This window comes from Oreochromis niloticus, linkage group LG20 (assembly GCF_001858045.2).
Source record: "Oreochromis niloticus isolate F11D_XX linkage group LG20, O_niloticus_UMD_NMBU, whole genome shotgun sequence".
NCBI lineage: Eukaryota > Metazoa > Chordata > Actinopteri > Cichliformes > Cichlidae > Oreochromis > Oreochromis niloticus.
The window spans coordinates 10111442-10122572 of record NC_031984.2 but is presented as its reverse complement, the minus strand read 5'-3'; positions in this window follow the sequence as shown (position 1 = coordinate 10122572).

Here is an 11131-nt window from a genome sequence, read left to right as displayed (position 1 = left end):
CAAACAGTAGGTAAGGGTTAAAAATGAACACAAGCAGAAAGATTAGTGACACATCTACACAGAGTTAGGATCCATACCAACCCTGCACCTCCACTCCACTTTTCATTATTTTTTATTGTTAGTAGAAAATGTTTTATAATGTAGAGCCATCTTGCTTTGTTTCTTCAGTAATGAGACATTTATATACAGAGTCGTTCTAAATTATTAGAGTACTAATGGTGAAAATGAAAAATAACTATCCATCCATTCGCTTCCACTTATCCTTTTCAGGGTCACGGGGGGCGCTGGAGCCTATCCCAGCTGTCATAGGGCGAGAGGCAGCGTACACCCTGGACAGGTCGCCATTCTGTCGCAGGGCTAACACACAGAGACAGATTGCATTCACATTCACTCCCGCATTCACACCTATGGGCAATTTAGATTGATCAATTAACCTATCCCCACTAACTGCATGTCGGGGTACCCGGGGAGAACCCACGCAAACACGGGGAGAACATGCAAACTCCACACAGAAAGACCCCAGGTTGATGGTGGAATTGAACTCAGGACCTTCTTGCAGTGCTAACAGTGCTAACCACCGTGCTGCCCTGAAAAAATAACTATTTCAGTTTAACTTAACCTTTAAAGTATTTGATATTAAATGGAAAATATAGCAGCAAGAACGTTTTAACACGTAACTATCTGCTTTCCTGTTTTCTGTGTCTGTCTGCATGCCTCCTCCTCCTTTAACTCCTTTCATATTCAACACATACATATATTCCATATATATAAGCCTATCATTATGTTGCGATAAAAATATATACATCTCTACATATCATTTTTGTGTTTCTCATGGATGGACCCTCAGGGCCCCTGCCCAGGATGCACTCTGACTGCAAAGTTTACTCCAATAACTGTAAATTTGCCACCTTGTCACCTTGTACATTCATTCAGCTGCACTTTATACGCAGGGACTGTTGAATATATGCAGACTGTAATTAATTTACCATTTTATTTGCTTCCTACCTTCTCTGTACATTAAAGGCAGTATGTCTGGTTTACTTATTTGACATAAATCTGTGCATTTTTCTTTTATTTCTGGGTAAAGGTTCAACAGAAATGCCTGTAATTGTAGAGTTAATCCTAAACAATGAAAGTGTTTTCACCATTTTGGCTCTGGCGGGGAAACCCCCTGATAATATAATATAAATAGCACTCACCGTGGCATCTGTTCTGCTTTAAGTGCCTTCAGTACATTTATGCTATGATTAGCAGTAGTTTTCCTTCGTATTTACATCAATTCAGCATAACTAACTTTATGCTCATGCTGCTGGGAAACTGTAACAGACATACGAAAACTATATTTACAGTAACCAATAAGGAAACACATTTAATATTAAAAGATGATTAATTTAACGTATGATGGACATCTTTGTTTTTGAGAGTCTCTGTATGTATAGAAATGGCTGATAAGCATTTCTCATGCTTTCTAGAGCATACAAATAAACAGCAGAGGATGAACATCCACCGTTTTCTCCTTAAAGCATCAGATTTTCACGGTTAAGGCTGCAGACAGTGGTCTCTTATCTGTTTATATTCGCAGATCTTGAGCAGCTCATAACTTCTCAGAAAACAGATTTGGCTCCCTGGAAGAGAAGAGAAAGCACAGCAGAGGGAAAGACTCCAGATTATAAAAAGTAGCACAGCTGCACTGAGGACGGATGTCTGGCAGGTGATTTTTGAGGTGACGTTTGAAGCTGAATCCAATAACGTGTTCTTTGATGTATATAATGCACAGTGATGTGATATAAAAAGCCATTCATGTTGCTGTGCTTCCTCATTTTGGAGTGCCAGATTTGAAGCGACAGGGACGGCATGTTTTCTGACAGCTATACAGTTTTTTTGTCAGATAAACATTATTTAAAGTGTCACATTGGTTCTGTTCCTGTTTTTGTATTTTTGGCAGCCAATCACATGCTGTTAGTTGCCTGTTGCCTGAGGGATTCGACTATATAAAGTGGCTGTGTATATAACATGTTTAATGTGACCTTTTAGTGCAGAATCTCTCCTCAGCTAATATACATGTACTTGCAGTATGAACAGACATCAGATAAGGCAGTGCATATTTAACTTTTGATCACAGCCTCTGATATGATTTTTTTTTCTCCAGGAGAGCTGAGCTGGCGCCCACCATGCCTTTCTCTTTCTGTTTACTTACCTGAGAGGTTTGGGTGCAAACAGTGCAGCCATTTTAGCAGGGCTGAGGCCAAAGTCACCACAGAGAGAAGTCTGGCCACCTAAGTGGCTAACCAGTGGTGCAGGTGAGGGTGAGGGGGCACAAAAAACTGCAGCTACATCCAGGAAGTACATTCATGAAGTATTTTTCTCTAGCTGAACTTTTTTTTTATTAGCTGTTGTTCCCATATTTAAACTGCAGCGTTTTCAACAATTCCATTTTTTTTTTAAATAGGTTTTTATTTGATTTTTTTTCCCAGTCAGAGCTCATTAACTTGTATATGACTTCCTCATCGCAGCCTGCATAGACAAACAACAGAAAAACTGATTTTGGGTATACAGCTATAGAGAGCTGCAGGAATGAATCCAAAACCCCGGAAATGAGTTAGCACTTCTTCTACTTCTAGTTCCCTGTGGTAGGCGTGTGGTTTATACAGGCTTAAGACGTTTTCACATGTTGTTCCACTGCAGCTATTCCTCAATTCAGACTGTTTAAAATGTGAAAATCTTCTGCAGCTCACACGGACCTTCAGTCACAGCTTCTGCTTTTGTGTGCTTTGGGTGCTCAGTTATCTGTCCATTTACTACTCTCACAAGTGGAAAATTAAATATTTCCTTTATGGTTTCACGGATTTATTTTAATCTTTTGATCATTTATTTGGCGAACTTGATTCTCCATCAACAGCTTTAAATCCTTTCTTAAGTTTAGCAATGATGATACATCAGAGTGAGACATTTTTAAACACCATTTCTTTGTTTCATTTGTTCTGTTTCTTTTTATAATGTAAAGATTTCATGAAAAAAATAATAATTTTATTTTGAAGCAAAGGTTTCACCACCAACTTGCAAACCAGGGGTGTCAAATGTAAGACTGTAGGCCAGAATCAGCCCACCAAATACTCCAATCCAGCCTTCTCGATGGATTTGGAAAATGTAAAGAGGGGCATAGATTTTGTTTTAACTGCATTTTCGAAGTTTTTTTTTTATACCTTTTTTTTTTTAATAGCATCAAAGTATCTAAGTAATAGATAAACAAAGAAATGATGGAAAAGTTCCTCTTTTTTCACTATCTGCAATAGATTTGTTTTTTATTATATGAAGATATTTGAGGAATTCAATGGTTAAACTTCTGTATACTGACAGAAAGAGGAGTTTCACTGGTCTGGCCCACTTAAGGTCAAAGTGAGTTGCATGTGGCTAACAATGTAAAATGAGTTTTACATCCCTGTTATAAACCTTTCACTTCACTCTCCATTTGATTGACCCTAGTAGTGCATTCTATCCTGTCAGATTATCCTATAAGATTTTAAAAGTTCAAAAGATGTGACTTTTAAACTGGCGTCACTCAAAAGACCTAAGATCTAAGACGAACCCAACCTCAGGGAGTCAAAAGCCTGGATAAAGTGCAGGGTTGTGCTGGGAAGGCGTGCAGGCTAAAATCTGTGCCAAATCCACCTGCTGTGGTGACATCTCGGGGAAAAAAGAAGTAGCAAGAATTTCACTTAACTAAAAAAAACCCCATGTATTTATAGTAAATGGCCTCTTATGGTCCACCAGGGGGCTGTGGACCATACACTGGGAATCACTGCTCTGCAACATAAGCATGTAAAATACTCCAGCTGTGAATTCTGATGCTAGAGGGTGTTTATCAAAAAGTGGCTAGACCTCAGAAGCTGTCGGGGACCTTTAGTGGTGATGATGTTAAAGTCATTTCACCATTGTGTATTTCATTTACAGCCTGACATTAGCATTTTGGTTCTGGCCATTGATTTACATTTCAATTTGGCGTCGGTTTGTGGAGATAATGTGTAAGCATCATGAACTCTTTGTTTTCTGCAATAATCCAGAAGTCTGTGGAAAAACTGGTTGCTTGTCGAGGGGATCAGGGTGATGTTAGCTTCCAGGTTGGACTATAAAAAAAGAGTAATCCCTGCAGGATCCACCCAGGAAAACAAAAATGAGAGACATCAGTTTTTGTGCCACCCTGGTGTTCACACCCCGGCCACTCCTGCAAAATATTGTCTTGTCTTGCCACTTCATTTTAAAGCCTTATATCACTTAGGAAGTACCAACAGTTTGAATGTGTATTTTTTAAAAATTTCAAGCAGTTTATTAATGTATCTGCGGTATTTTTAGAATTTAAAGGGCTCCAAAGGTGATCTGAGTGACTGATCAGTTAGTCTAGACTCCAACAAACAGTTGGATGGATTGGTATGATGAAGTTATTCGGGTAATCACGGTCCCCAGAGGATGGATCCTATCTATTTTCCTGAGCCCTGCCCTCTCCTCTCTCAGCTTCCCAAACATTTCTGACTTCTCCCACTTGTAGAGCCAAAAATATCCATGTCACACAATTACTAGAATCAGGAAATCAGACTGGAGACAAAGACAGGACTTACAAAGAGACGAACAAATGAAAGCAAGTACCAAAACAAACCAGGAAGACAAAGGCACAAACACGGAGACAAGGCAGCGGGAGAACAATAATAAAAAAACCAAACAATATCACAAAACTGAAGCTCATCAATAGAATAACCGAAAAAAATTAAAAGCTGGAACTAAAAATCTAATAAAATAATAAAACCTTGGTGACACAGACACCTGATGTGTTTGTCAGTCTGTTTGTCCTTCACTCAAGTGGTTAGCTGCTGCTTTTGTTTGTCACACACACGTAATTACTCTGGGTGTGTCGCATTATTGGGAGTACATATCTAGATATTTCTTTTATTTGATCATCGACTGCTATATTTGGACATGTCCTTGGTCACTCGATGTGTTTCTCCCTATATGACAAAGACCCACATGAAAAAGCCAGAAGACACCCGGCTGGTCACGATCCAGGGCCCGAATGGATCAGATGAGTTGCTCTTACTGCATATCTTCCTCATTACGCTGGCTAAATATGGATTTCATGACAGACAAAAGGCCGCTCATCATCGGATGACTTATGGCTGCAAATATCATTTGATGGGCTCAATGCCGAGAACAGCGTTTCCATGTTGCTCAAGCAGAATACGCCTTTATTCAAACAAACAAATTAAGGAGTTATTACCACACTCTCAGTCATAAACTGGAGGCATGGAAGTTATAAAGGACAGGCCTAAAATTAGATTGTGACTAAAGTAAACAGAATTACCTGTAAACAACAGACCCTGGGAGCACTGGTATATTGTCATTTGAACTCATTAAACACAGACTTAACTGGGAATTACATGTATAATCAGCTTTGCTGCTTTGAGGTTGTACTTTTATGGACTTTGTTGATCACTGTACTCTGACTGATGTGCTGGCCCTGAGGTGCAAAACAACAGCAACAGTAAAAACGTTTCAACTTAAGGACAAGGTAGAGGCAACATTTCTTGTTTTTGGATGGAGGCAATGTGGCGGCAGGTCAATTTCACTTCCTGTCTAGAAGGCGCAAGAGAGCAAGTATGTCACGAGTCTCTGCCTTCACTCTCTGAGGTAACAAAAGAGAAGAGCAGGAGACTCCCTGATGCAGAAATATTATGCGGAGACTATAAATAAGCTGATGACTATCAGCTCATCTCTTATTCCACACAGAACAAATGCTTCTGTTTATTGCAGAGAAACCCGTTCTAGAGAAGATAAATAAACTTTTAGATAAATGAAGTATGAAAAAGTTGAAAGTTTAAATAAGTGTCAGGATTCAGGAGAAAGAAGGAAGCCTGTTACACAACAAAAAAGCCAGTCTCTGATTGGCTCATTTAAAAAAACCACAAACATCTAAAACAGAAAGTGTGGGCCATACTGGAACATTTCTATATGGATTTATATAAAGATAAATTCACTTTCTAATAAAGTTTGAAAGAGATTTATGATTAAATATTAAGAAAGCAGAAGTCTTAAAATAAAAGCACACTCTAGAGTTACATGTTATTCTTATTATATTTGACCTCATGTGCAGTTTATATGCTGTCGCTGACAGGAAAATGGGTAAAATGGAATAATGGCCTTCAGCTGGCAAAAAGAAAGCTTTAAGAAAAAAAATAGAAGTGGAACACAAAATTAAAAAATGAACAAAATGTATTGAGAGAAAACAAAAAGGAGGAAACGCTGAGTCGTAAAAAGCATTTATGTGGCCCACATAAACTGATTTTCATTTCAGACTGTCTTTGTGAATATCTGATCCAAAGAAAACCGAATCCACTAAAGTTAAAGTGACCTTATTGTCATTCAGGACATACAACCCGGAGGCAGGCATCCTAGCTCAATGTGCAGTAAAGACAAAGGACAGACAATATGCAAATACTTAACTAGCATTAAAAAAGAAAAAGAATAATAATTATATAATAATCTAATCCGTAACCCTGAACTCCAGATTACTTACCTGTTCCTCTCTGCTTTGCAGAAAAACTGTCATTTTCCTGGTGGGAGAGTGAGAGAGAGGTCGAAGAGAGATTGGAGCTCATCGATAGACTTTTTTCTCCAAAGACCTTGTAAATAGAGATTGGAGATTTGTGGCTTCATCCGCATTTTGTAAATAGTTAACTTCCAGGAGCACTGTAAATAAACTCACTGAATCTGAGTACCACGTTTTGAATCCGGTCTGCTTCATTGGTTATGAAAGGTGCTTTGAAAAAAGGCAAAGATATGACCACACACACACTTGACTCCAGAATGAGAGAAAAAGGGTGCCTTCTTCATGTGGCCTCAGCTCAAAAACAGTGCATAGGGAGCTTCCTGGAACGAGTTTCTATGGCGAGCAGCTGCATCCAAGCCTTGCATGACTAAACGCAATGCAAAGCTCGCTGCTGCTGGACTATAGAGCTGTGGAGACATGTCCACTTCTCTGTCTGTCAATCCAGTGGACGAGTCTGGGTTTGGTGGTTGCCATGAGAACAGTACTTGTCTGACTCCATTGTCCCAAGTGTAAAGTTTGGTGGAGGGGGGATTATGGTGTGAAAGGAACACCTCAACATGATATAACACCTTTGGGATGAATTAGAGCGGAGACTTCGAGAACACACTCCTAAACTTTGTCTGTGAAGGTTCTCAGTCATCCAGGTCATCGTTGTGGAAAGCCTTCACAGGAGATTTGAAGCTGTAATAGCTGCAAAGGGTGGGTCAACATCATATTAAACTCTATGGATTAACAATGGGATGTTACTTTCACCTTCTGCATCCTTCAGCAGATTTCCAGATGACAACGAGGCACAAAGTAGAGAAATGAAAAGTGAAAAAGAATGAGACACAGGTGGGAACAATCAGAGAAACAGATGGCAGACACAGACAACGAGGCCAAAACACTGAAAACAAAACACCAAATAACAGAAAGACATCGCAGAGAGAGGAAGGAAAATATGAATATAGAAACACGAGAATGGATATCAAAATAGGAACCAAAACTACAAAATAAATAAATAAATTTTTAAAAATCCCAGGACGTGACAATGAGAGAAAGCTTCTAAGACCTGTGTACAACACAGTGTGAAAAAGGAAGTGAAAATGGTACATTCTAGACTTGTGTTAATTCTTGTGGCTTGTGGGATGTGCTTGGCAGACACTTCAGACTGTTGTGATAAGCAGGTTACAGTTTCCCACAACCGAGCAAAAGCAAGAACAAACTATTGGTACTTGCAGACAAGTATGCAGCTTAAATGTTATGCAGATTTCTAGACACAAAACAGTAAAGCCCTGTAAGCAATAACGTGAAAATTAGTCAAAAATTATCTCAAATCTGCGCAAACATAAATCAACATTTCACTTTGAGCAACAAAAACAAAATCAAACATATATAAAAAAAAAATATATGTTACTTTAGTTTCTGTTAGTTTCCAGAGCGGTTTGCACATATGAGTGTAGGTTTTATTTAGAAAGGTTTAGTTTTACTTCAGCTTTTTTTTTAAGTTCCAGATTTATTTTTAGTCGCTGTTGTTATGACATGGGTGGCAATGGTCAGCTTGCAACATCAAACAGGTTCAGATCAGTACCTGACTTACAGTGATGCAGGCATCCCACTTTCAATAAACATTTGCATCAAAGTCTCTTCAGGCTGGATATTTTGACAAATTTTACCTGATTAAAAAAAAGATATTCCCTACTTTTAGTTTTAAGTAATGTATATTTTTAATTTTTATTTTGTAAGCACATCAGAAAACCAGATCATTTTCAGTTAACTAAAATTGTTACATCAAGCTGGAGAGAGGAAACAAAAAAGGTCACAAAGGCAGCAAAAGCTGAGATTATTGGACAATTCAAACCTAAGAAACACTAAAGGAGACAACTAGATGATCTCTCTCTCTCTCTCACACACACACACACACACACACACACACACACACACACACACGTCTAAAAATAGTTAAACACAGGTAAAAACTATTGTGGGCGGGGCTTAGAATCACAAAGCAAGGAATGGGATGAGGCCAGTCTGTAAAACCACAACAAGACATATGAAAAAGCTAACCATCAACCAAAACCAAGTCAAACCGAAAGAACAGTCAACACTAACAGTCACCAGCACAGGCTGGTGCTTAACCGTTTTGGGGTTTTTTTGCAGTGGTGGTGCCAGAGGGTAGAAGAGTTACAGGAGACATGCACAGGATCCAGGGAACAGGCAAGCTGAATAACTGCAAGGGACGCAGAAACTACAGATAAGTAAGCAAAGACTTCCTAAACAGATTCCAGGCAATGATTGTCACCATATTGATGGGGACAGTCTCACAGAGAACTGTGGCACCACTTGTCCTTGATATACTCACAGCCTGATGAGTCTGTGGCAAACAGGTGTGTGAAGAATGACTCACATTGAAGAACTCCGCCCCAGGTTGGAGATTACACAAAGTGCCAGCCCAGCAACTCCGCCTCAGAAATAATTATTAGGGAAGGGTAGAAAAGGGGAGAGAGAAAAGACAAACCAAACCAAACCAAACCAATCCTGCTGAACCACATCCATCCATCCATAGGTCTGTCTGTCTATCTTCCAACATCTATCCATCAGCCCAACCAACCAGTCATCAATATATCTAACCAAACCTCCAATCAACCGATCATCCAACCATCCATCCATTCATCCATCCACCCACATTTCCCTTCCTGAGTAGAAGCTTAGAGGCTAGACTAGACACAACCTCACTAATAACCGGCCTTTCTTTGCTGTACTAATGACATGTTTCTATCTTTCAGCTCCATGTTTTATTCTTCTGACAGTTTTGTTGCTTTGCCTGATGATGCTTTTCGGATATATTTGATCTTGGTCCGTCGGAGTCCTGTCTCACTAGAAACCTTCAGTCTGTTTTCCACAATCACAGTGCTGCTTAATAAGCATTGTTCTGCTGGAAGAAAGCTCAGCCAGATCTATAGCAGCTAAACAATGGCTGCAAGCTGATTCAATTGAACAAACCTCTGATGGGCAGATCAAATATCTGAATCCCGCTTCACTGGAAGGATACAACTCGGGGAAACCCGACCCCTTAAACAAAGGAGCTAATGTAGTTAGCACTACTAATCTGCTTCAGTTTGACAGTTGGTCTATAAATAGTGCACATCCTTCAATATTCATTCTTTATTTTACATGTCAGGATGTTACTAAATAACTTCCTCAGACTTTCTGGTTACTTCCTTTTAGTGCATTTTTAGACCTCCGAATCTCAATGTGTATTTTCTCTCCTCTTATCAAGTTTTTTTAAAAAATCTTTGTTAACATCACTTTCATTTATGTCTTTTTTTTGCGTGTGCATTTTGTTGCATTATTATTTAGTTTCGTCATTTTTGTAAGACTACTTTGTTTCTCTTAGCTGGTTTTTGGCTCCCCCTTCAGGATAAACCAGTAAAGAGCTTAGAGATGTCACTGAGAAAGACACTGATCAGATGTAGCTTGGGTCGGTGAACGTATTGTGTTTCCTTGTGGCTAAAGCTGCTGTCTTTGTCCCAGCTGCTTCCCGTTAATGAATTCAATTTACCTTCACATAAGGAGCTGCTTCTATCACCAAGCTTCTCCCCCTGCTGTGAGAGGAGGAAATGTCCCCCAAACACAAAGACTTCAGACAGGCGTCTATAGGAAATGCGTGCACGATTATAAAGCAGGGCTTAGTCGCATTTCATGTCTTTGTTCAGTAGTCTGATAAAATACCTAAAAATAATCATCATGTCACTGTGTAGGTCCACGTGTTTGCTTTGTGCTTGGAGGTCTGGACAAGTATTTAGCAGATTTAGAAGGATTAAACATAATCTGAAGTATGGACTTTGGAGTATAAAAGCGAGTGTAAACAAATAGATACTTTTATCAAGGGAATTAATCAGGCTCAGGACAAAGAGTGACTCTCAAATGATCACATTCATGCCACCAGTTAGAAAGCTACTGCGAGACCAACAATGGTGGCATCTTATAGGGTTTTATAAAGTCCTTGCAGGTTTTTCAGCAGTACGTAATTCTGCAAAGATATGTATTTGTGTGGACTCTTCAAATTTCTTAATTATTGTTAATTTTAGCAAATGACAATAATAATAGATTTAGATATGCTGTTCCTGTATCAGACTAGAGGAAATTGGCTGAATGGAAAACACATTCTGAAAAAGTTTGGATGCTGTGTACCATTTAAGAAAAATATTAGCTCATTCTGAGTTTAATGGCAGCATAACATTTCAAAAAAGTTAGAACATGGCCATGTTTACCACTGTGTGGCATCCAGTCTTCTTTTAACAACACTCTGTAAACATCTGGGAACTGAGCTGCTGGACTTTTAAGAGAGGAATAGTCTCATTCTTGGCTGATAGAGGATTCTAGCAGCTCATTCTACTCTTATACTAAAAAAACAAGCTGTTGTAATAACTAAAATATGAAATATGCAAGGCCTTCCCTGAAAAATATGTCATCTGGATCGGAGCGTATGTTGCTCTGAAACCTGTATATACCTTTCCAGATGTTCGAGCTGCTAATTGCATGGGCACTAATGCA